This window comes from Rhinopithecus bieti, unplaced genomic scaffold (genome assembly GCF_001698545.2).
Source record: "Rhinopithecus bieti isolate Rb0 unplaced genomic scaffold, ASM169854v2 scaffold_5626, whole genome shotgun sequence".
In the NCBI taxonomy this organism is placed as follows: domain Eukaryota; kingdom Metazoa; phylum Chordata; class Mammalia; order Primates; family Cercopithecidae; genus Rhinopithecus; species Rhinopithecus bieti.
In genome coordinates, this window is record NW_016805666.1 from 2,791,727 (window position 1) to 2,813,118 (window position 21,392).

Genomic DNA, 21,392 nt, shown 5'->3' on the forward strand with positions numbered 1-21,392 from the left:
GGCAGGCTGAGGCAGGAGAATCGCTTGAACCCAGGAGGTGGAAGTTGCAGTGAGCCAAGATGGTGCCATTGCACTGCAGCCTGGGTAACAAGAGAGAAACTCCGTCTCAAAAAACGAAACAAAACAAAAAACATGGGGTTCTTAATTTTTTCTCTGACTATTTCTGTCTGAGGCATTGATTCATCTTGATAACACCTTGCTTTAGTTGGTATTTTAAGTAAAATTTTGGTACATGTTCGCTCAAGTTATCTGTGTTATGATTCAAGACAGAACTGTGATCAACTCTGACACAGGCCAGCTAATCTGAAGACCTTTAAAAATGTCAAGTTTGTTATAGCCAATTGTTTTGGTTATTGTGATGATTTACCAGTTTTAGGCTTAAAACCCTAACATTCATAGGCGATACACCTGCTTCTTTAATAAAATGATGACTTTTATGGGGCAACAACTTCCAGTGAAAAGGAAATACCAGACTGAAGTTAAAATTCAAGATATGACTTTGCAGCAGTCACGTTCCTCTGTGCCTTAGTTTCCCAGAATGTAAAGTTAAGGAATTAGGATTCTATGTGTGCCATTAGGGCTTCTCCACGACTTTACAGGTACCTCCAATACATTCCTGAATAGCAGTGGAGTTGCCGGGGTTGGGCTGCAGTGAGCACCCTTCGGCTCTACCCTCTTGGCCCTGCTTGTCTAGCAGGGCAGTCCCTGATGCACATTGGTGGGACCCCCACTGAGACTCATTCTGAAAACCAGTGGATAAGATGATACTTTTAGCTAATCGTCTTTGGTTCTCAAAAAACATGCATTTTTTTCAAATAAGGTCAACTTTTTGCATAATAAACAAATAAATAAGACATAGATATCTACATGCATTTACTTGTATTTTGCATGAATTTGGGAACTTTGCTACTTACATGGAACTCATGGTGAAAGAGAAGTTTTTTTATATGGTGAACAATTGTTCCTTCATGTCTTTGTTTCATAAATTCTGAGTTTTGCTCTTTTTCTTTTCTCTTTCTTTTATTTTTCTTTTTTAGGCAGAGTATCTCTCTGTCGCTCAGGCTGGAGCGCAGTGACACGATCTCCACTCATCATAACCTCCACCTTCCAGATTCAAGCGATTCTCCTGCCTCAGCCTCCTGAGTAGCTGGGATTACAGGCACCCACCACCATGCCTGGCTAATTTTCATATTTTTGTAGAGATGGGGTTTCACCATGTTGGCCAGGGTAGTCTTGAACTCCTGATCTCAGGTGATCTACCCACCTCGGTCTCCCAAAGTGCTGGGTTACAGGCGTGAGCCACCAAGCCTGGACCCTACTTTTTTTCTTAGAGTGTGACACTTTTTGGCTTAAAACACAATTGTGAAAACCTAGGATACTAGCTTCTTTGTTCATTATCTACTTTTCTAGTCATTGCATTTGTTATTCTTTTTACCTCTTTTCAAAATTGAAATAAGCTAAAAAATATATAAAAGCTTCCCTTTTTTAAAAAAAAAAAGGTATCTGAAATTTCACAAAGTATGCTGGCATCGCAACATTCCATGAATATTTAATCATCATCATCAAGACAGGAGGTTGGAGAAAAAAATCAGGTTGTGATATTTGGGAACAGCAGGTGTGGGAAGGAGGGTGTTGACACTCTCTGAAAACGGGTATGGCATGCTGTGTGGCAGGCTCCCTCCACAGCTCCCATGTCCCCTGGGCTCCCAAACGTGCTTTAAGAAAACTCTGAGGAACTGGAGCTTGTCCTCACCCTTCCTGTGGCAGAGTGTCCCTGGAAATGGGCACGGGCTTTGCTGAACTCCTTTCCTTCACAAAAGCCTTCAGGATTTCTCTTTTCTGGGCCTTTGTACAATGTAGCTAGCTCCAGCCCCCATCTCTGTGCATTTTACCCTTATTACTGTTGTTAAGCAAGAAGCTCTTTTACCTGTAGTAAGTCAGCAGAGTACAGATATCCAGCTCTGAGAATTTGGGATGGAGGGTATTGAAACTTAGCGTTTACCCAGGAACGTTTATATCACACAGTGAGGAGCAATGTAAAAATGAAAGAATCGCGGGTCATTCGTGGACAAATTACTTGCCTTCTAACCTTACCATACCCTCCACTTTGCCTGCCGCCCAATGTTCCAGACACACAGGTTTTACTGCCGTTTCCTTACAGCAAGATGGATTCATCCTACAGGTTCTTGCCCCTGAGCTTTTGTACAGTCTATTCTGGGTGGGAGTTTTCTAAATGACTGTCACGGTAGATGGAGAAACTGTAACACTCTGGTTCTCAAACTTTTATGTGCATAACAGCCATCTGGCAAGGCTTGTTGACTTGGAGATTCCTAGGCCTACCCCCCAGAGATTCTAATCCAGTAAATCAAGGGGCCTGGGCATGTACATTTTTTAATATGAGGTTCTCAGGCAGGTGTCCAGGGACCTGCGCATCAAATGCTGTCTTCCGTGTGAGAGGCTCTTTCTGGACACTAAAGGATGCCCTGGCATAAAGATCCACGCTGATACTGGAGTCATAAGCCCTGGACTCTGGGCCTGTCTTTGATTCAGGCTGGTCACTGCACTGCGGGTGCGACTATTACTTGACAGTGGAGTAAGTTTTTCCCCTGTGGACCCCAAAGATACAGAAAGGGGAAAATAATCCAGAATTACTGCCCAGAGTTGGAAACAGCTCACAGTGTGATTCAGGTGGCCACTGAGTGTTACCCATATGGAAAATCCCTTAGGCTACAGGAACAGAAGCAGGGCTGTAACTGGTCAGGGACTAAGACAGACAAATGGAAGATTCCCTCCCTCTCCCCAGGTGATCTGGGCTCTCTGGAAACCCAGAGAGCAGTCCAGTTCAAAAGAAATCATCAAATGTCAAGACAATCACTGAGTAGAGTCCCCAACAACATAATACAGATGAAAATTAAACATAAACTTCTTAGCTAAGCATTCCAGACCCTCCATAATATGGCCTTGGCCTTAGAATCCACTGTTTCCCTTTAAACTTCACATTCCAAGAGAACAGAGCACTCAGTGTCTTCAAATGGGAATTCAAGGGACTGTATTGATGGGTGAGTGCCATAGGAACCTCCTCTCTGGTTCAACTCCTGTGGTCAGAACTCAAGTTTGTGAATTGAGCTGTTCCGTTGTTTTCATTACGTTGCCATGCCAACTTAGGTTCTAGAGTGCAATCTTACTTTAAAAATCACTCCTTAAGCTGGGACACTGACAGGAAGGTGATAACAGTTTGATACTCAGTAGCATAGAATGACAACCCTAGAAGAGACCTCACTTTGAGCAAGTCCAAACTGCTTTGATTTGTTGACAAGGAAGCCAAAAGATCCCAAGGGAAACTTGCCTGAAGGTACACTTGCCGAGCACACCCAGGGAGTTAGTGAACTAGGGAGGTAACTCTCCGTGCCTACACAGAAATACATAATACCTTTTATCCTAACTAGTGTCCCGCATACTTTCTTTGATGTCTCAGGGTTTCAAAAGCCTATCTTATTTGCATTATAATTTATCACTAGCTCTTCATTTACGTGTTTAAATTTTGTCAAGGTTCTTCTTCCTTCTTTAATTTCTTCCCTGATGAGACATGTAAAATGACTCAAGCTGTTAGGAGAAGAATTTTAGGTAGGAAGAAAAGAAAATAATTCAATGGTAATAGTTTCATCTTACTGAAGTTTTAAAATATCAGGGTCATTTTCAATTTAATTCGACCATATACTGGGCATCCGAGTCTGCTGGTGACTGAACTGGGGGTGGGACTATTCTTTGTGTGACAGAGGAGTAACTTCCTCCCCTGTGGACCCCAAAGATGCAGAAAGGGGGAGAAAATCCAAAATTAATGCCAAGAAGAGCGGGGAGCTGCTCACGGTGTGAACTGGCGTCAGTCCATCTCCAGTCAGAAGCGGTGTTTTTCTCTAATGAAGGTGGGCTGTGATGGTTGCCTGAGTCTGCTCTAAGATTCCATCTAGCTCTGTGACATTGAGAGGTGACTGGATGGTTTCCCCATCCACTCCAGGGTAACCCACACTTCCTCCTGAGCCCTGTGAACCGGGAGGAGCCCAGGTGCTTAGCAGGAATGGTGAGCCACACCCCAGGCATGAGTCAGACCTCCCAAAGCAGCAAGACAGGGAAGGGTGATGGGGTGGAGACTGTGGCAAGTTTCACCTTCTCCCACCTTGTCTTTTCTTTGCTTTGTATTTGTAAGGAAGGGAGTTTCAAAGTGAAGCTCTGCCTTGTGGAGAGTCCTTCTCCCTGCCATGAATGGCTGGCAAAGTACACCCTTGTTTTCCTTTTCCTGGTTCTTTCTTAGTTCTCTCTTGTTTTGGGGGAGTGCAAGTATAAGAGTAGGGGCAGGACTGGTTTGTGAGGCCATGTGCAAAGTGAAAATCCAGGCTCCTTGTTCAAGAACTATTAAGAATTTCAACATGACAACAGCAGAACAAAACCAATCACAAGGCCCTTCTACCTGCAGGCCTGAGTAACTGCACGGGTTGCATGCCTGTGAAGCTATTCTCGGCGGGCGTGGATCAGAAAGTCAGGTGAGGATCTGGAGTGGAGGACCCTCACTGGGTCTCAAACCAAAGCCAAAAACGTACGAGAATTCTTCCCCATCTGTAACGAACGTGAAAAATGGTGCAACATTAGCAGGTTGTTATCCAGAGAGTCTCGAAGTATTGCACTTAGATTCTGTGGCTGTCAAGAGCAGACTTTATTTTGCAAAGGAGAAATAGAGGCCAAGATAGAAGAGGCGATCCTCTGAAGGTCACCTTGCTTGTTAGTGGTGGAATGGGAACTAAATCCTAGGCTTTCTAACTTCCACGCCAGTGCCCTTTTTAGCCCTCAGTGAACCTGTGCAACAATGAAATTGTTCTCTTTCATTGCGGATAAAATTGGAACTTGGAAATAAGAGTGAGATGCAGGGAAGGAAGTGAGATCAATGATAAATGAATGGAGAAAACAAAACAGTTTAGGAAGCCAAAGCAGTTTGTCTGAGTCCTATCTGATACACAACATACAGCAAAGCAGACAAATGTCTATGTGGCAAAACAAAACTGGAGGAAGCAGATATTTTCAAATAAAATATGCATATTTCCAACCAGCCTTGAGCTCATCTGATAAGGGACAGATTGTCCGGAGTAAATAGAGAGAGAAAAAAAGATGCTTTGGGCTGAATTTAGTCCCTTGTCAAAAGCAGAAGGGGGCTTTTTGTTTCTCCCTCTCTGAAATGTCACCTCTCTAGCTGCGAGGCCTCGTAGGGCTGTGAAGGAAAACAGAGTAGTTTATACATTCATTCATTTACTCATCCACCCATCCATCAAAGTAGGTATCTTTTGAGTACCTACTATTGGCATTGTAGTGTACTAGGTCCTAAAAAGAATGTCTTGTTTAAGACATGGCCCTTATCTTTAAAGAGGGTAGACAGATGCATATCGGGGAAGAAAACTATAAGAGGGCAGTACTAGTGACGTGTGCTGTGTACTATTGGAACTCAAGAGAAGGGGAAATTCATACTGCTTAGTACCTGTTCACTTCAAAGACTGCTGCCAGTATCTGTTCATTGTCATTGAACTCCTCTTTCCCAAAAGACTCCTGGGACAAGGGGTGTGGGATTCTTGTAAACAGTACCTATTTACTCCCGGTGATGCATGTTTATGTACCCATTTTTATCTGCGTGATCCACTGTGAGGGAGACCTGGACATGAGGTGATTCTGGTTCATACCTGACCAGGATCCACGCCACCCGTGCTTCCTCCTGCCCATCTGCTGCCCCCAGGCAGTGTGTAAGAGAACAGCCCTGCCGAGTTCAGGGAGGAGGCTGGCTTGTGTGTTCATCCATTCCCATCTGAAAAATGGCAGAAGAGGGGTTCTAACCTACCAGTGTTTCCTAACCTAAATAAGTAACAATATACATTATTTCTCATAGACAGTAGAGCTGAATGAGAAGAGGAAGAAGAGTAATTTGTAAAAGCTATTTTATTTGAGATGGAGTCTCACTCTGTTGCCCAGGCTGGAGTGCAGTGGAGCAATCTTGGCTCACTGCAATCTCCACCTCCTGAGTTCAAGCGATTCTCCTGCCTCAGCCTCCCATGTAGCTGGGATTACAGGTGCCCACCACTGCGCCCGGCTAATTTTTGTATTTTCAGTAGAGACAGGTTGCACCATGTTGGCCAGGCTGGTCTTGAACTCCTGACCTCAGATGATCTGCTCACCTCAACCTCCCAAAGTGCTGGGATTACAGGCGTGAGTCACCAGGCCCAGCCTGTAAAGGCTATTATAGAAGAGACAGAAGAGACAGGACACAGAGAGAAATGATCTCTGAGGGCCAATCTGGTAAAATTATTCTGTGCTTCCCTGCTCCTTGGCTGTTGAGCATGTCGTCCACTGGGAGATCTGTACATAGCCTTTGCTATGCCTGGAAATATAGACATGGAATGAATTCTTACATATAGCCATATGTTCTGTAATAGTATTGCTTCACATTCATACCAATACTTAGAATTTTACAAAGCTCTTATCACCTCCAGGAGCTCATCAACCTCAACAGCCCAGCGAGGTTGGTGGGATCTGTACTGTAATTCCCACTGCACAGAAGAGGCAACCAAGGCTTGGGGGAAAACTCAGCTACTTGTCTCTGATCCCAGTGAGCAGCTGAACAGGGACCAGAGCTGAGGTTCTCCGTGTGGCATTACTTCTACTGCTTGTGCCCCTCCTGGATGTATTATGTTTCCTGCCCCAGTGACTGCAGGCCACAGTATGGTGGAGCTCAGCATGAGCTGGGAGGAGTGTTCAGTGGCTACTGGAAACCTAACGATTATCAGATGGATGCCATGTGAACAACTGATGTCTTTTCACAGAGTTTCTTGCCCTTTAAAATAGCATACTTCAAACAGCAGTGCATTGCTTAGTCTTTCTCTTAAGAGACCAGGCTGGGATCCAGCATGTCTCCACTCCTCCCGCCTTTTGTACCCCCACCCTGAGCCATCATAAAGACATTTGGAGCTGAGTGGGAACAGTATTTGCCTCGCAATTATTTCTAATTGCCCTGTAGTTTTGCGGCATCTAAGTGATGTGACCTAGATACCAGTTCTGTAAAACTCTCTTTTCAGCCTGGGGTCTGCATTAGGGAGGGGACATAAATCAGTTTGATCAGGTAACTGTGGCTGAGTCCGTCTCACCAATAACATTTATAACCAACTCTACCATCTGTGCTTGTTGAAATCCTAGCTCTTCTTAACAGTCCGGATCTAATGCTGCCTCCTCCGCTGTGCAGCCTTCCTGGAGTTGCTCACTCCTCTGGATGACCATAGTACTTGTTATGATCTTGTCTGTGGTGCTCATCATCTTCTACACTGCACAATGCTAATTCACTTACACATTTTATCTTCCTGAGCTCCTTATGTCAGAGACTGTGTTTGGTTCATTTTCATATCCCTGTCTACATGGATAACTGAGAAAGCCCAAGGTAGTTGCTCAGTTCACTACTGTTGAGTTAGTATACGTGATGTCCTCGACAGGGTGGAAGCAGGTAAAAGGACTGTTTATTCATTGTGACCTCCCCTGGGGGGTGAGTTTGGTCACTGTGACCTCTCCTGAGTGGTAAGTTGCCAGTTTGCACTTCATTTCCTGTGGAATCTTTTCATGACCTCAGTATTCCTGGAACTTTGAACAGCATTTTTTGAAGGGTGAATATGAGTTATTTTTCTTTTAAAAGAATGGAATTCAACCAATCTAGTTTGTCAGTGCACCTCCGTTCCTCCAGCTGTCAAACAGATACAATCTTATTTGGCCAGAGTCTGCTGAATGAAGTAGAGAATTTAGGATAGAAAATTGAAATTCAATTATACACATAACAGCATTTTGTTTTCTGTGCTCTCCCTTCTTCCAGCAATCCACCTACTTGTGCAGTTCATACTTTATTTTATACCAACTCTGTATGTAGAACACACTTGCTTAGGTTTCAGAATGTGTTCATTAAGATTCTATTTCATTTTTTTTAGCACCGTTGCTATGTCAAATCTTATCCTAGGTTTATTCTCATATGATTCCTTTCAAATTCTATCTGCATTTCTGAAGGAGAAATGATACTCTCAACTTACAGATAACCAAAATTAAAAAACCTTAGAAAGATAAATTATGACTTGCCATAGGCTGCAAAGCCATTAAATGACAGATCAGGATTCACTAAATAGAAATTAATAGATCATCATTAATTCAATGTGTATTTATTTATTACTTACTGTCTGCTGGGTATTGTGAGGAGTATGAGAGAATAAGATGTAGCATTGGCCTCAAGGGGCTCCCCGTCTAGGGAGGGGGATACACACTTACATAGAGACAATATCATGTGGTACATTTCCTAATAGGAATGCTGACCAGAGATTCTGTGTGTACATGTGTTTGTTTTCAGAGATATACTGCTCTCCATGTCTTCTACATTTTTGACAAGAGTGGTAGTGATGCTGAAAAATCACAAATATCCAATAATCAAGCCATCATAAAGAATATTAATGATAGGAGTGTAGGCCTCAGGCTGAAGCTTTATTATAGCTACTTGGAGGCATACAGAAGCCATCGAGGAATGGATGGTAGGCTGCTCCTGCTCCTGCTCCCTTGGCTGGATGTGTATTAGAGGGAGTTGGCAGAAAAATGCAGGACTTCTTGAGGGAGAGGACAGGAGGTAAAGGTGTGTCATTGTAGAACAAGAAAGGCCCCACCCACAAACCCAATTGTCTGCCTCTGACAGGTTGAGTTCCACCCTGTAAACATCCTTAGTCCTTTCATTTGACTCTTTGAGGGTGAGAATGTAACTCTCAGCCTACTTGGTGAAGTGAGATTCAGACTGAGTGGGGTCACAGCACAGGGTGCTGCCTTGCCTGGTTTTATCTGAGCCAGTCACACCTCTCCTAGCCACTATCTGTGGTCTAGCCCCCTTTGTCCAGGAAGAGAAAGAAGAGCCTCGAGGACCGGCCTAGTCAGGTAAGATCAAGTGGCTTGTCACTGGTTCTGCAGAGAGGGGTTGTTTCTCTATGAACCAGTCGCTCCTGTCCCCTAAGCTGAGTTTCTGGTCACCTCCCCCACTGACTGGCAGTTTGGTTTAGGTTTGTAGTTTTGCATTTACCATGTGAAATTCCCCTATTCTTCCTTACTGTCCAGGGTTGATGAGGTTTGTAGACTAGCATTTTTTAGCCTATAAAGCCACTTGACATACTTATCTATATATTGATTTTGATCTTAACTGCCCTATAGTGCAGTAGGATGGGTATAATTTTCTCCGTTTGGTGGCTTAGTGAACTGAGGCTTGGTCAATTGAAGTGATTTGTTCCAATTGGATCAGCAGGCTAAGGCCAAGATTAGATTTGATTCCTTCTTCCCTCTTCCTCTATTATAGAACCCAGCAGGTCATACCTTACCCCCAAAAGCCAAAAGAAGTGAAAAGCCTTTCTGAACTGTTAAATGGCAAACAAAAGGTGATTATTTCTTTGCAGGCAGTTTGAGAGGGTTATTTTTGAATTCATTTGAGGGAAATTTTATAATGATCTATAGGTCCCATCAAACAGTGCTGTTTTTAGAGAACAAATGAGGGCATGTATGTAAAGGGGAGTTGTAAACTGAAAGGTGATAGGTAAATGAGACAGCGATGACTACTTGGCACCTGAGACATCCTCCAGATCTCTGTATAAGCAGGTTTTAATTTGGGGCTAAATGACACTCTCCAAATGTCAGAGGCAGCGAAGTGAGGCACAGATCATACAGGCCCTGGGGAAGTGTTTTAGCTTTTCAGTCACACTGTGGTTTGTAGAAAAGCAAATCTCGATGGGGGAAAACACCCCCAAATCCTTTCAAATTGAATCGTGCAATTTCCTCTCTTGTGACAGCTATCATCATATCTCATTGTTCTACAGTTTTAAGGAAATCTCATCTTCAGTCATTATGTAGTTTACTTTTTGAGATGCTAATTTTAGCTATCATTTTTCTTTTCATGCTCAAAAGGTTATATCATTCTTAGTTGTGGAAGGAAATGTTTCCTCTGTGTGTGCATGTGTGTGTGTATGTGTGTGTGTGTGTGTGTGTGTGTCTGTTTGAGTTTATTATGACAGTGCCAATATTCATCCCTTGGGACCACCACAAATGCAGTGGGTTGTAATGCTACATAATCTTTGGCAGACTTCTATATATTCATTTTTTTTTTGAGACATAGCCTTGCTCTGTCGCCCAGGCTGGAGTGTAGTGGCGGGATCTTGGCTCACTGCAGCCTCCACCTCCCGAGTTCAAGTGATTCTCCTGCCTCAGCCTCCTGAGTAGCTGGGATTACAGGCACGCGCCGCCACGTCTGGCTAATTCTTGTATTTTTAGTAGAGATGGGGTTTTACCATGTTGGTCAGGCTGGAACTTCTACATATTCTTAGTGTCTTTCTGGCTGTAAGGATCCTGAAGAAATCATTTAATCGGTTACCTTATTCAAAACAGAGAAACTGAGGCCCAGAAAGATGAAGTGATATGCACGAGTCACACAGCCAGTATCATTGGAGCTGTAAGTCACATATGGGTCTCTTACTCTTTCATTGCCCACAATGTGTAGCGAATGGTGCTGGGTATCCCAAGCAGAAGCATCAGCCATGTCATTTTGGAGACTGTAACCAGATGTCCTTTAAGATTTCTTCCAATTAAGAGTTTTAGGGTACTTTGGCCTTTGCTTAGCATCTACTGGAGATGGTATCATGCCCTTTAGAGTAGGGAAATTTCTCAGAGAAGCTTCTGTCTTTATTGACTTGGTTCTTCTGGAATATTCGTTTCAGCCAAATGTTGGAGCTGCTTCTTAGGTATAAGATGGGGAGATGGGCAAGAAGTGGTGGCATCTTCATTTTCTTCAGCCTGTCTGGATTTTGATATTTTCTGGGATCTTTCTAAACAAGTGTTACTCAGTTCAATACTTTTAAAACTTGAAGTGATAGTTGATGTTTTACTCAACATTGTTTCATCCAGTGGCAGCGTCCAGTCCAAGAATTCGTTTACTCCAGAGGTTGCAGAGCAGCAGCCACAGGTGAATCCAGCATGCAGATGTGCTTTGTTTGTGCTGCCATGTTAAACAAGATAAAACTAGTTCCAAAGTATTTGGTATCTAATGTCCTGTAAAAAATCCAGATATCTTGTTTTCAGGAAGATCAAGAGATCTGATAATGATGGACCCACATCCCCACATGGATAACACCTGTGCTGGCTCTGGGCAGCATCTTCTTCCTGTAGATAGAACACATTTTCCCCCATCCTCCACAGCTCCCATTGCACCTGATTTAGGCTACCAAGTGTTTGAATTTTCCACTTCTGATCTCTTGTCATCTCTTAGGTATTAGGATTCCTTTCAATCATTCTCTTTCAAGGGAAACCTAGTTCTACATAATGACAGACCAGGCTACCAGGGCACCAGGGAAGAGATGAAGTTAATTATTTGTCCCTAACCTCTCACTATGTAAGAGGTAAAGGATATATGATGACTTCAGTAGAACATACCGTTGACTCTGATACCTACCCAGGATATTTTCTTTAGCTAGCTATCAAAACTCAGTGACTTGAATGCTGAAGTATTAAGCAAGATGACACTGCTGCAGCATAATATTTAGGTGCCTACAAAAGAATAGGAAGGACAGTTGATACTTGCAGGGTAATCCTCTTTACTCAATGGATCAATGGCATAAAAACAAGAAAAGAAACTATTATGTGTGATAGCACATGGATAGCAATATAATGCCCTGTTTCCAAAGAATCCAAATTGCTGAAATCCTGGAAACTAGCTTAATGATATGCTTTCTGTTATTCACTCACTAATATAATAATCACCTTTTGGTCACCTATGGTGTATACAACCCTAAGCTTAGGGATTTAGGGGTAAAAAGTAGAGACCCTTTCTCAAAGGGGCTTACCATCTAGTTTTGAAAATGTATACACTAATAACTACAACACAAGACAGAATATGATAAATATTTCAAGATGAAGAAGAAAGCAGATGTTGAGGTCTCATGAAGACGAGATTTATGGCAACTAGGTAGGTTGCCATCAGAGATAATTGTAAGGATGAAATGGCACTTGAACTGGGCTTTGGATTGATAGACATGAGAAGAGTTTTCAACAAAAGTTTTAAGTAAACTCCCAAGTCAATACTATCTGAAGTATATTTGAAGGGTAGAAAGCATTTACTATGGCTCAATATAGGGCCAGTGGAACTGAAGTGGAATGAAGCTGGAAATCGGAGTCTTCACCAGATACCTGGGTGCTGAGTGGCAGGCTCAGGGCTTCAGATCAAGCACAACATGGTGTCTTTGATGGGCATTACAGTTATTGACCAGACATTAGTTCATGGTTATTAGCTCATTGTTATCCGAGTTTGTGAGTCGGCAGTGACAGAATGTCTGTGTAGGCACACCTTAGCTCTACATTAGGATTTTCAGAAGTAACAGAAAAAATAAGAACGGGATAGAGACTTATATGAATACAATAGACAGTATCATGCAAAGTGAGTAAGGCAAGGTGGTGCTATACAGTGGAATTAGAAAGATGGATAAAAATATCTTAGAAATACATTAAGCAACCTATAAGATTCATTTAAAAATACGGAAAAGATTTCTCTGTCTCAAGAAAGTCTATTCGTCTGGGTTATCTGAATGTTAGAAAAATGATGATGCACAAGTTGAGTTCTTAACTTGTGGGATGTGGGGAGGTTTTCAGTATGTAACCCTTGTCCTTTGGTCTGGGAAGCTGTCACTCTATAAGGAACAGGCATAGAAGGTTCTTGGATGTCCTGACCCTGGATTCCTTCATAATAAACGTTACTGAAAAAATCATAAATATATGCCTACGCCACTGTGTTTCACAGCATTCCTGGTGGGTGAAGGGAAAGCTTTTGTCTTGCAAAGGGCTACACTGGTCACCAGAGCAATATTTAATGTGTACACAACTCCAAACACCAAGGCATTTTATACATAACCAAACTTTTATCATTTTCATGTGTATGATTGTGTGCGGGATTGGCTTAGAGTTGTACTTACATCTCAGAGTTCTGTGCCTCAAGAGAGGTGTGTAGGTGATGTGACACAGAGTAAAATGAGATATTTGAACAAGATTCGTTCATTTTAAACTATTTATTGAACAATGCTTCAATTCAAACATCTAATCAAGTTTCATTCATTCAAAACTATTGAATATCTGTTCTAAGTTTTGGAAATAAAATTGTGTCTTTTCTACAACCCCATAAGTAGTTCTGGTAATAGCAGCAGTGAACAAAAATAATAATCTCTTTATTCAAGGAGCTTACATTTATAGTGAGACAGAAAATAAACAAAACCATTCAGTAAAATATATAATGTATGAGATATGGAGAACAATAGAACAGAGAAAGAGAATAGAAAGTTATGGAGAGCTAGATTTTGGAGAGGGTGCTTAGGGTGGAATGAGGCATTATTTGAGTAAAGAACTTAAGGATATGCAGGAGTCAGTGAGGCACTAATTGGGGAAAGAATGTTCCAGGCAGCTGGAACAGGAAGCGCAAAGACTTTGAAGTAAGAGCTTGCCAGCCTGGCATCTTTGAAAAATAAGGTGTGGAATGAACTGAGTGGAAAGATCTTTGGATTTTAGGGGATGAAGTTAGAAGTTAGCTGATGGTGGAGTGAGAACAGGGAAAAGTGATAATGCAGGACCCTGTAAGACACAATAAGGACTTTGACTTTCACTCTGATTGAAATAGGAGCTATTTGCAGATTGGAGCAGAGGAATGACATGGTCTGACTTACGTTTCAAAGGCATCCTTCTGTCTGTTGAGAACAGATGAGGGTGAAGTGGGGAGAGAGGTGGCAGAAGAAGAGAGATTCTTAGGGAGTTATTGCTCTAAACCAGATGAGTGATGTGGAAGCTTGGATGAGGATGTAGTTGGTTGTGTAGGAATGAGAATGTTTTGACTCTAGTGACTGATATATAGAATGAGGGATAATAAGACAGATAAGTCAAGTATAATACCACAGTTTCACCTGAGCAACAGGTAGAAAAGAGTGGCTTTATTTGAGATGGAGAAGATGGTGAGATGAACAAGTTTTTGAAGGAGTATTAGGAGCTTATTTATGGACAGGTTAAGTTTGAAAGGTTAAGCTGGGAGTAAATGTATAAATCTGGTATTCAGTGAGGATATCAGAGCCAAAGATAAAATATGGGAATCATATATGTATGTATGTGTATGCATATATATGTATATACATATATGCATATACATATATATGTCTGTTTATATATGCATATACTTATATATGTATATACATATATATGGTATTCACAGCAATGAAATCAAATGAGGTAATCAAAGGAGTTAGTATAGATAGAAAAGAGAAGAGGTTTATGGACTGACTTCTGAGATGCTGAATGTTTGAGTTTAGAGAGGTGCAGTGAACCCAGTCAGTGGTGTGCCAAATGGGAAGGAGGGTGGTGAGAATGGTCCCATGCCAGCAGAGAGGGGTATTGTATCACTGAAATCGCTTACAATCTCTAGCACAGGGTAACAATGAGAATAATTCCTTTCATTTACATGTTCTGTAGACAATGCACCCCTTTATTATCAACACGTTAGAACAGAATATTCTTATTACTTCCTCTTTCCTCCACTTCCCTCAGGTTCTATTGGAACCCAGAGAGGAGATGGAGGAGGAGCAGCCAGCATGCTGGGTGGACACTAGGTGAATGTGGTGTGTCCTGGGAGTCAGGCAAAGCAGTCTTCCAAGGAGGAGAAAGTGATCAGATGCTGCTGAAAGTGGAGTTGGATGATGCCTGAGAACTGAGCATGCAGCACTGTGCTGGCACAGGCTCAAGACAATGGGAAGAAAGGAATTGGAGATTGTGAATATAGATGTTCCTTTCAAGGAGCTTATTTATAAAAGAAAACGGAGAAAATGGGCACCAGCTGTGAGGAAAAGAGACGGGTTTTCTATTGAGGTGGAGGAAAGATAATAGAAATATGCTTTCATGGGCCAGGCACACTGGCTCATGCCTTGTAATCCCAGCACTTTTGGAGGCCAAGGCGGGGAGATCACTTGAGGCCAGGAGTTCCAGACCAGACTGGCCAACATGACAAAACCCCGTCTCTACTAAAAATACAAAAATTAGCCAGGCATGGTGGCAGGCATCTGTAGTCCCAGCTATTCGCAAGGCTGAGACACTAGAATCACTTGAACCCGGGAGGCAGAAGTTGCAGTGATCTGAGATCGTGCCACTGCACTCCAGCCTGGGCGAAAGAGTAAGACTCCATCTCAAAGAAAAAAAAAAAAAAAGAAATATGCTTCGTAGAGTTGTAACTTGATTGATGTACGTAGACAGAACATTTTATCTTATCTTTCTACAACCCTGTAAAGTAGTTCTGGTAGGAGTTATCATTTTTTCAGGCTCCAGGGGTTGAAGTCAACTGCCCAGAATCAAACAGCAAATTAATAGCAGATGGGATTTAAACTTGGTTTCTAAAAGTTGAACTCATTGTTCTCTTCACTGCCTTACTCTACTCATAATTTTGGAGATAACTTATAGCTTTAGAACTTTCTATAACAGTTTTACTTAGCCATGGTTTAAGGACATTTTATAAATCTCAGGAAACTCACACTTCTGAGCAATGTCTCCTAAACTGATGATGATTTTACATCAAATGGAGGATGTTTGGAGCTCTAAAAAGGAATTAGATCTCAGTGTCTGCATCAACAAAAACTTGCAGTATTTGGAAAGATTCTCCCAAGTAGTGTCAACATAAGACTTCAAGTTGAACAATCTACATGGCTGGAGGATGGGAACACAGTTTTGAATACCTTTACTCATGGACTGATTCTCACATTAATGTCCACCTCTAGTAGTGCATTTGTGTCAACTTACCAACATCTATGATATATCCTTATGCTGTCTGATGCTTTCCGTCGACTTGAAGGTTGTGCACAGTTAAGATTCTTTCTTTTTACATGGAGCTACAACCATACATTTCTGGGTCTCCAGTTCTACCTGGTTCTCAATTGGGACATTGCTACTCTTTATAAGCAGGCATACACATATCATTTTGATCCAGAATGGAAAGTTTTGCACATCATTTGTCACTTCCCCAGTGGTGGCTCTCCTCACCCATCACTGAGATCACCAAAAGGTAACTTCCTAGAGTGACATATAAACCTTGTCTTTCAGCCACAGATTGTACTGAACACTTGGTGTGTCTCTGGTGGTTTGCCTTGTGGAAGAGCTCCTAGATCCATAGGTATCCAGACAGCTCAGTGTGAATTTCTGCAGTTGCACTGAGAGTGCCCCTACTGCACGCTATACAGATTATTGCCTAATGCTTTATCTAGACATCTTGCAATCTATTTGTAGATCTGACTCTTTCACAGACAATTACTCCTTAAGGGAAGAAATTGTATTTGCAGGTTGCTTTCTACTCTTCGCCTCTTTCTTTTCCCCAGCACAGTACTTGGCCCAGATAAGTTTCCCCCAAAATGTGTTTGAATTAATCAATTAAATGGAGCACTCTTTTATGCCATTTAGAGTTGCACTAGGGAGGTTAATGTATGTCACCCAGGAAAAAGGGGGAGTACCCAAGTTCAAGACATTCTTATATGCAGAATTAATTAATTATGCAAATCAAATCTACAACTGTATTAGTCCTTTATCACACTGCTGGTAAAGACACACATGAGACTGGGCAGTTTATAAAAGAAAGAGGTTTAGTGAACTTACAGTTCCACGTGGCTGGGAAAGCCTCACAATCATGATGAAAGGCCAGAAGGAGCAAGTCACATCTTACATGGATGGCAACAGGCAAAGAGACAGAGCTTTTGCAGGGGAATTCCTCTTTTTAAAACTGCCAGATCTCATGAGACTTATTTGCTATAATGAGAACAGCATGGGAAAGACTTGCCCCATGATTCAGTTACTTCCCACTGGGTCCGTCCCATAACACATGGGAATTCAAGATGAGATTTGGGTGGGGACAGAGCCAAACCATATCATTCCACCTCTGGTCCCTCCCAAATCTCATGTTCTCACATTTCAAAACCAATCATGCTTTCCCAACAGTCCCCCAAAGTCTTAACTAATTCCAGTATAAACTCAAAAGTCCACAGTCCAAAGTCTCATCTGAGACAAGGCAAGTCTCTTCCCCACCTATGAGCCTGTAAAATCAAAAGCAGGTTAGTTATTTCCTAGCTACAATGTGGGTACAGATATTAGGTAAATACAGCCATTCCAAATGGGAGAAATTGGCCAAAGCAAAAGGGCTACAGGCCCCATGCATGTCCAAAATCAGGCAGGGCAGTCAACTCTTAAAGTTCCAAAATGATCTCCTTTGACTTCATGCCTCTCTCCCAGCTGCTTTCACAGACTGACATTGAGTATCTATGACTTTTCCAGGTGTACAGTGCAAACTGTCAGTGCATCTACCATTCTGGGGTCTGGGGGAGTGACCCTCTTCTCACAGCTCCACTAGGCGGTGCCCCAGCAGGGACTCTGTGTGGGAACTCTGACCCCACATTTCCCTTCCACACTGCCCTAGCAGAGTTTCTCCATGAGAGCCCCACCCCTGCAGCAGACTTCTGCCTGGACATGTAGGCATTTCCATACATCTTCTGAAATCTAGGCAGAGGTTCCCAAACCCCAGTTCTTGACTTCTGAGTACTGGCAGCCTCAACTCCAAGTAGAAACTGCCAAGGCTTGAGGCTTGCACCCTCTGAAGCCATGGCCTGAGCTCTATGTTGGCCCCTTTCAGCCATGGCCAGAGTGGCTGAGACACAGGGCACAAAGGCCCTAGGCTGCACACAGGATGGGGACCCTGGGCCCGGCCCACAAAACCACAGTTTCCTCTTAGGCCTCCCAATCTGTGATGGGAGGGGCTGCTGTGAAGATCTCTGACATACTCTGGAGACATTTTCCCCATTTTCTTGGGGATTAACATGTGACTTCTTGTTACTTATCCAAATTTCTGTAGCCAGCTTGAATTTCTCCTCAGAAAATGGGATTTTCTTTTCTATTGCAGTCAGGCTGCAAATTTCCCAAACTTTTATGCTCTGCTTCCCTTATAAAACTGAATGCCTTTAACAGCACCCAAGTCATCTCTTGAAGGCTTTGCTGCTTAGAAATTTCTTCTGCTAGATACCCTAAATCATCTCTCTCAAGTTCAAAGCTCCACAAATCTCTAGGGCAGGGGCAAAATGCAACCAGTCTCTTTGCTAAAACATAACAACAGTCACCTTTGCTCTAGTTCCCCACAAGTTTCTCATCTCCATCTGAGACCACCTCAGCCTGGACCTTATTGTTCATATTATTATCAGCATTTTAGCCATGACCATTCAACAAGTCTCTAGGGAGTCTCAAACTTTCCCACATTTTCCTGTCTTCTTTTGAGCCTTCTAAACTGTTCCAATCTCTGCCTGTTACCCAGTTCCGAAGTTGCTTCCACATGTTTGGGTATCGTTTCAACAGCACCCCACTCTACTGGTACCAATTTACTGTATTCATCCATTTTCACACTGCTGATAAAGACACACCTGAGACTGGGCAATTTACGAAAGAAAGAGTTTTAATAGACTTAGAGTTCCATGTGGCTAGGTAAGCCTCACAATCATGTTAGAAGGCAAGGAGGAGCAAGTCATGTCTTACATGGATGGCAGCAGACAAAGAGAGAGAACTTGTGCAGGGGAACTCCTCTTTTTAAAACCATCAGATCTCCTGAGAATCACTATCGTGAGAAATACTTGCCCCCATGATTCAATTACCTCCTACTGGGTTCCTCCCACAACACATGGGAATTCAAGATGAGATTTGGGTGGAGACACAGTCAAACCATGTCAACAACTTTGGAAGCCAACTAGTATGGTTTATTTTACTCTTTAGTTAGGAATTCAAAAGTTGCATAATTAGTGTGTCCATTTTGAAAATTTTGTATCATTATTCTAACCTATTAATCCTCAATAATATCTGTAATGAAGACCTCTTGCTGAGCAGTAAGACGAAGATGAAACTAATATAAGTGTCTGCTTATACATGCACACCCCAACTTTCCAATCTCACAACTTAAAAAAGGGAGTCCACATTAAAACAAATATCTGACTAACATGTTTTAAACAGTTATTTAGGATTAAATTATAAAGTCCTCTGCTAACCTGTGAGAAAATGGACCTTCAGGTATTCTACTGAAACTTAAATTGGTATAACATTAGGGTGGGGGAGGAATTTGGCCATATATACCAAGATTCATAAATCTACATACTCTTTGATCCAGCATTCCCACTTTTGAAAATTTATGCTGAAAAGAAATTAAGGCTTATAAAAGTTTTACCTACAAGAACCCTCAGTGTGTCATCATTATAAAAGCAAGTAAAAGGAAGCAATGTGAATAATTAACAATATAAATTAAATAATAGAACCTTATACAGCCACTATTATGTCATTATAGGAATTTATTTATTTATTTCCAGATTTTATTGAGGTATAATTGACAAATAATAATTATATATATTTATGGTGTTCAATGTGATATGTTGACATATGTATACATTACAAATGATTACCGCAATCAAGCTAATTAACATACCCCTCACCTTACTTAGTTATAATTTTTTTGTGTGTGGTGAGAACATGTAAGATCTATTCTTTTAGCAATTTTCAAGTATAAGAAAATTATTAACTAAGTAGAGTGGCAACTACTACAACTACTAGTGGAAAACAGGCTTGGAAACGGAGTGACTTTTGGTGAACTTTTAGCTCTTTCAGTTACTAACTGTGTGACCCTGGGCAAGTTCCTTAATCTTCTGAGCTTTAGTCTCTTAATCTGTAAAATGAGGATAATTATAGTACCTGTACCATTGGGCTATGATGAGTTTGAAATGAGACAATGCAGATAAAACTATGTGCATGGCACATGTAAGTGCTTTGTAAGCATTGCCACCATCGTCGATATTGGTATCCTTGCATGTATCAAGTGTAAAAGGCAGTTTGTGAAACAACACTGACAGCATAACTCCTTTGTTTAAGTAGAAAAATGATATTATGAACAGATAAATATAGAAAAAGTCTTCAAGTGTATACACAAAATTATTTACTTTCATTTTCCCTGCATAGTAGGCTTAAGGGAAGATTTCTTTTTCCTTCTTTTGCTCTTATTTGTACGGTCTACAAGATAATAAGAAAAATTAAATGAGGCCAAATAATTATTGAGATCAATCTCTCTAAAGCAACATTTAGCAAAGCAGTAGCTCTCTGCCTATGTTATCACTGTTGTCCTCGCTAAAATCTTCCCATACTGTCATCATCAAGGCCACGTATCCTGCAGTTGGCAACGTTAGACTGATTACCTCTATGTTCTTCTTATCCTCTGCCCTTGTCCTTCTGCCATCCCCTGCATGGTGTACATCATACACATTTATTAAGTATCTATTCGGTTCAGAACACTCAGTGTTAGCAGTGGGGGTGAGATTTGCAACAGCAGAGAGGATGGGATCTTACCTAGTGGAGCTTATAGTTCCCTTGGGAATAAAAGGCACTTCCCTTGGCCTGAGTGTATTGTTTCATCTTGTTGTGGAAGTCTGTCTGTCCCAGTGGGTTTGCTGGTTGGGGAAAGCCTTCTAAGGAAGTAGAATGAGTTGGCTCAATATCCTTATTTGGTGTACTTTAAAAACCAATGCATTTTCATGTCCTACATATATAGTGATCTCTGACCTGGATGTAGCCCTTCTAAGAACTTTGTGTCACTATTATCTTTGATGGGTTTTCCTTCTATGATTATTTACTTATCTGTCACTTTCGAAGGTGCCAGTTTGGGTAATTTTTTTTTTTTTTTTTTTTTTTTTTTTTTTTTTTTTTTTTTTTTTAGACCTGATCTCACTCAGTTACCCAGGCTGGCTGGCAGGACTGCAGTAGCACAGTCACGGTTCACTGCAGCTTTAACCTCCCAGGCTCAAGCGATCCTCCCATCTCAGCCTCCCAAGTAGCTGGGACCATGGGAGTATGCGACTCCAGCTGGGTAAGTTTTTGAAATTTTTTGTAGAGATGGTGTTTTGCCATGTTGCCCAGGCTGTTCTCAAACACCTGGGCTCAAGTGATCCCCCAACCTCGGCCTCCCAAAGCATTGGGATTACTGATGTAAGCCACCACACCCAGCCTGGCTCAGTTATTTGAAACAATATTTCAGACATTTTTTTTTTCCTGTCAGTCCTAAGGATTATCTATGTCCAAAGCAAAGAACACTAGAAAATTTAGAAAGTTATAAAAAACAGAGTAAGAATAATCCAGGAGCCAGTGAGCCAGAGAGAGTATTCGTAACACTTTGCTGCATGTGTTTCCAATGCGTATGTGCATTGGATGAATTATTCTACATCTTTTAAACCTCCTTCCAGAGATAA

General features: G+C 41.8%; 1 protein-coding gene across 3 annotated transcripts in view; it reads left to right on the plus strand.

The window, feature by feature from the left end:
* The first annotated feature begins 3,198 nt into the window (after positions 1-3,198).
* The window catches only part of TPRG1 (tumor protein p63 regulated 1), a 150,880-nt gene continuing 132,686 nt past the window's right edge, over positions 3,199-21,392 (plus strand). The window contains exons 1-2 of one of the 3 annotated variants that reach the window (XM_017873379.1): positions 3,199-3,352; positions 4,472-4,538. The gene's annotated coding sequence lies outside the window, so the exon portion shown is untranslated. Of the gene's footprint in view, positions 3,353-4,471; positions 4,539-8,818; positions 8,977-21,392 lie in introns of those variants that run through there. The other 2 variants (XM_017873378.1, XM_017873382.1) reach the window with 2 other exon arrangements.